This window comes from Schistocerca americana, unplaced genomic scaffold (genome assembly GCF_021461395.2).
Source record: "Schistocerca americana isolate TAMUIC-IGC-003095 unplaced genomic scaffold, iqSchAmer2.1 HiC_scaffold_792, whole genome shotgun sequence".
In the NCBI taxonomy this organism is placed as follows: Eukaryota; Metazoa; Arthropoda; class Insecta; order Orthoptera; family Acrididae; genus Schistocerca; species Schistocerca americana.
The window spans coordinates 45,001-50,000 of record NW_025726558.1 but is presented as its reverse complement, the minus strand read 5'-3'; the positions used below and the strand labels follow the sequence as shown (position 1 = coordinate 50,000).

Sequence of the window (5,000 nt, the reverse complement as noted above, 5' to 3'; positions counted from 1 at the left end):
CGATACCGCCATCTATGAGACGCCAAGCCGACCAAGACATCGATGGGCCCACAGTGCCCATCTTTCGACCCCACCCACAAAGCCTGCGTCCTCTGTCGACCACAGCACCCCAACGCCAGCGCCTCTGCCGCACGAAATCGTGGACCGGCAATCACTCCACCTGCGCCCCACTCCAACCGCCCAACTCGCAACTCCAGCGGATGAACGGCGGACTTTTCCCGCAGTCGCAATGTGCAATCCACCCCTATAACATGCGTTTCATGAAGAGTTATCTCCAATATGCGACATTCCCGCTGTCCCTATACATGAGCTGCGGGCTGTACCAGTTACGAGCTAGAGACGCGACCGCGTTGCTCTCTGTACGAATGCCGATGCTGAGCGGTCAGCTAGGAGGCGCTCCATCCATGTCGGTACCGGTGAGCGTTGCACTCGCAGTCGCAAGAACGTACGGCAAGTATATTACCTGGAAGAGTCAATGACAGTCCACGCCCCCCTGCGTGGGAAGAGTCTTTCTAGGCCATGACCCACCGGAAGGGCGCAGCGTCCCCCACCCCAGACATGTGACGTCACACCATCGGTATTGACGACTAGACTGATTCCTTATAATCATTTGCCATACACCGGTGGAAGCTGCCGAGACGAGTAACTACATAGCGGGCTCGCCGTGTCACTAATGTACAGAGATACAACAGTTTCGACTGGAACCGGATTAAACGTATACACGGCGCTGATTAGTAATAGATAGAGCCATCAGAATACAGATAATGTATACAACTGTCCGTATACATGCTGAAAGACTCTGCTCACAATCACAACCACACGTCAGCCACACACCCTTATCACGCACTACTCTCTGCCTGTAACACGCACACAGACAATATGTAAGCACCAGCATGGAACAACACCCAGTGCATCCTCTCCGCCACATTAGACAATCCACACTGTCATAACCAGACTGGGAGGTCCACTCAGAAAACAGAATATCCCACCCACCCGACAACCACCATTGCTCAGCCAAGCCACCAACACCCACACATGTCCTACACAGGGGTGCACCCAACATCACAATACTGCCTCCTCTCACAGCACACAAACAATGGCAGGAATGAAAGACACAGGTCTGCCACAAGCATGGAATGAGAGCGCCGCCTGTCATGAGCCAAAGGTGCATCCTGACGTGGCAAATCAGATGATGCCGCAGGCATCCACTTACTATAATCACAATCAACAAACCGGCCGCCCCGCCCCGCCCCCCATTAAACCTTTCCTTACAACAATGTGTACCTTAACCTAACCTATATCGTACCGTAACCTAACCTATATCGTACCGTAACCTAACCTATGTCGTACCGTAACCTAACCTATGTCGTACCGTAACCTAACCTATGTCGTACCGTAACCTAACCTATGTCGTACCGTAACCTAACCTATGTCGTACCGTAACCTAACCTATGTCGTACCGTAACCTAACCTATGTCGTACCGTAACCTAACCTATGTCGTACCGTAACCTAACCTATGTCGTACCTTAACCTAACCTATGTCGTACCTTAACCTAACCTATGTCGTACCTTAACCTAACCTATGTCGTACCTTAACCTAACCTATGTCGTACCTTAACCTAACCTATGTCGTACCTTAACCTAACCTATGTCGTACCTTAACCTAACCTATGTCGTACCTTAACCTAACCTATGTCGTACCTTAACCTAACCTATGTCGTACCTTAACCTAACCTATGTCGTACCTTAACCTAACCTATGTCGTACCTTAACCTAACCTATGTCGTACCTTAACCTAACCTATGTCGTACCTTAACCTAACCTATGTCGTACCTTAACCTAACCTATGTCGTACCTTAACCTAACCTATGTCGTACCTTAACCTAACCTATGTCGTACCTTAACCTAACCTATGTCGTACCTTAACCTAACCTATGTCGTACCTTAACCTAACCTATGTCGTACCTTAACCTAACCTATGTCGTACCTTAACCTAACCTATGTCGTACCTTAACCTAACCTATGTCGTACCTTAACCTAACCTATGTCGTACCTTAACCTAACCTATGTCGTACCTTAACCTAACCTATGTCGTACCTTAACCTAACCTATGTCGTACCTTAACCTAACCTATGTCGTACCTTAACCTAACCTGTATTGCGCCTTAACCTAACCTGTATTGCGCCTTAACGTAACCTGTATTGCGCCTTAACGTAACCTGTATTGCGCCTTAACGTAACCTGTATTGCGCCTTAACGTAACCTGTATTGCGCCTTAACGTAACCTGTATTGCGCCTTAACGTAACCTGTATTGCGCCTTAACGTAACCTGTATTGCGCCTTAACGTAACCTGTATTGCGCCTTAACGTAACCTGTATTGCGCCTTAACGTAACCTGTATTGCGCCTTAACGTAACCTGTATTGCGCCTTAACGTAACCTGTATTGCGCCTTAACGTAACCTGTATTGCGCCTTAACGTAACCTGTATTGCGCCTTAACGTAACCTGTATTGCGCCTTAACGTAACCTGTATTGCGCCTTAACGTAACCTGTATTGCGCCTTAACGTAACCTGTATTGCGCCTTAACGTAACCTGTATTGCGCCTTAACGTAACCTGCATTGCGCCTTAACGTAACCTGTATTGCGCCTTAACGTAACCTGTATTGCGCCTTAACGTAACCTGTATTGCGCCTTAACGTAACCTGTATTGCGCCTTAACGTAACCTGTATTGCGCCTTAACGTAACCGATATTGCGCCTTAACGTAACCTATATTGCGCCGTAACGTAACCTATATTGCGCCGTAACGTAACCCACATTGCCCCTTAACGTAACCCACATTGCCCCTTAACGTAACCCACATTGCCCCTTAACGTAACCCAACACACGTTGGGCCTTAACCCAACACACGTTGGGCCTTAACCCAACACACGTTGGGCCTTAACCCAACACACGTTGGGCCTTAACCCAACACACGTTGGGCCTTAACCCAACACACGTTGGGCCTTAACCCAACACACGTTGGGCCTTAACCCAACACACGTTGGGCCTTAACCCAACACACGTTGGGCCTTAACCCAACACACGTTGGGCCTTAACCCAACACACGTTGGGCCTTAACCCAACACACGTTGGGCCTTAACCCAACACACGTTGGGCCTTAACCTGCTCTGTAATTGTCATACGACGCGTTAAATTAGTGTAGTGTTGCCTAACTGCAACCCCCGCAATATAGTTTGCTACTCGCACTGCCCGGTCCCCAGTGTATCGCTTCATGTTAAACACCTTGCAGCTATACACTGTAATGTGGATGGCAGCAGGACGTACATGCTCAATGCCCTTTGCAGTTGTTCATTGGCATTTGCAGTTGTTCATTGGCATTCGCATGTGCGAAGCACTTAGCCTACGCTGTGGTACGGCCTGTGTCAACTGTCCGCTGATGTTGTACGTCCAAATCACACACTGTACTGCACATTGGTCCTCATGTACTGAATGATACATCGTGGTACATGTGACCGTACAACGACTGCGCCAACAACGGCGAACCATGCGGTCCAAATGTTGTGCACTCAGCTACGTGTCGTCTCCCTATAAGAGCTGGATTGCAGTGTGGTATGCCCTGGATGGCGATCAGCATGAGCCGTCTGTTGATGTAGTGGCGCGTGTTGTCAGACGTAGTCGTCTCTTCTCACACACCGTGATAGCATGGTGCACTGCGTTCCACATCTGCGACATGCGACAGAGGCCGGTTGACAGTCGTTCGCGCAATGGACATCGCATACGTACGGGGGCCACCTTCCACGTGTTCGCGAAGCGTGCACATGTTGTTGCGTGTATGTGGGCAGACATAGTGTGTCGTGACACCTGACACAGGCATGCAACAATCGTTGAATTTGCAAATGGCGATGGACGCCTACGTTTGCTGGTGACGTTATGCAAATGAACAACTGGTAAACCGTTGTGGTGCGGTTGTTCTCGCTAGAGGTGAATCAGTGATGGCGACGATCGGTTGAGCTACCAACCGGTTGTTCCAGCGATACCCACCATGCCCACGAACGTGAATGGCATCTGGGTGTGAAGCGATACGCGGCGGTGGCTGGGTGGGACCGTCCCCGGCCGGTGAGGGGGGGCCTCCCGGCGTGCTGGCCGCGCGGTGCGTGGGCGCACGCGCTACAGCCGGCTGGTGGGGGCGGCCAGTGGCAGGCGCGCCGGCCGACGGAGGCGGCAGGCGGCGCAGCTGCGCGCCGGCGCACCCTGCACGCGGCGCCGTGCGGCCAAAGTAGGTCCTCGCGGGCCCGGTGCGAAGCGCGGTGGACATCTGCAGTGTGCTGGTCCGATTGAGGACTGTGTGCGCTGAGGATGCGCCGCCGCCCGGCGCTCGGCGCCGCGACGCCGTCTGCTGCTCGGTCGCCTCTGCGGTTCTCGCAGGTGGTTTGTATCGCAGCTGTGCGGACGTGTTGGCGCGTGCGCTGTGCTGGGAGAGTTCGCTTCGGCACCCAAGTGGGGCTTTTGTCCTTCTGTGGCGCTGGCGTTGGAGCTGCCGGTCACCGTAGGTGGCGCGTGTTGTCTCCCGCCGGCAATGCCACGACAGCACGCTCCCGGGCCTCTGTCGGCAGCGGCAAGCTCAGTTGGGAGCACGGGTGGTCGCACCTAAAGCGTCTACTCGCCAAACTCCGGGCGATTGCGCCTCTCTCGAACCCGACCAAGTACTTAGGACGGCGCTGCGCGCCGCCGGGACCTGAGAGGGTTTCGAGGTGTATTGTGCAGGGGAGCTCAGCCTCCTCCTGTTTGCAGAATAATTGAGCGGACGCTTGCGTGTTCGCGCGGGCCCCCGGGACACACTCCCGGGCGGCCGGCTGCTCAGCTCTAGTTGACGCAGCTCCCTGGTTGATCCTGCCAGTAGTCATATGCTTGTCTCAAAGATTAAGCCATGCATGTCTCAGTACAAGCCGCATTAAGGTGAAACCGCGAATGGCTCATTAAATCAGTTATGGTTCCTT

At 52.6% G+C, this 5,000-nt stretch overlaps 1 non-coding gene across 1 annotated transcript in view; it reads left to right on the top strand.

Annotated features, from left to right (window-relative positions):
- The first annotated feature begins 4,880 nt into the window (after positions 1–4,880).
- LOC124590996 overlaps positions 4,881–5,000 on the top strand; it is a 1,910-nt gene continuing 1,790 nt past the window's right edge. The window contains exon 1 of the ribosomal RNA XR_006976870.1: positions 4,881–5,000. This exon is cut by the window's right edge and continues 1,790 nt beyond it. This is a non-coding gene — a ribosomal RNA (small subunit ribosomal RNA).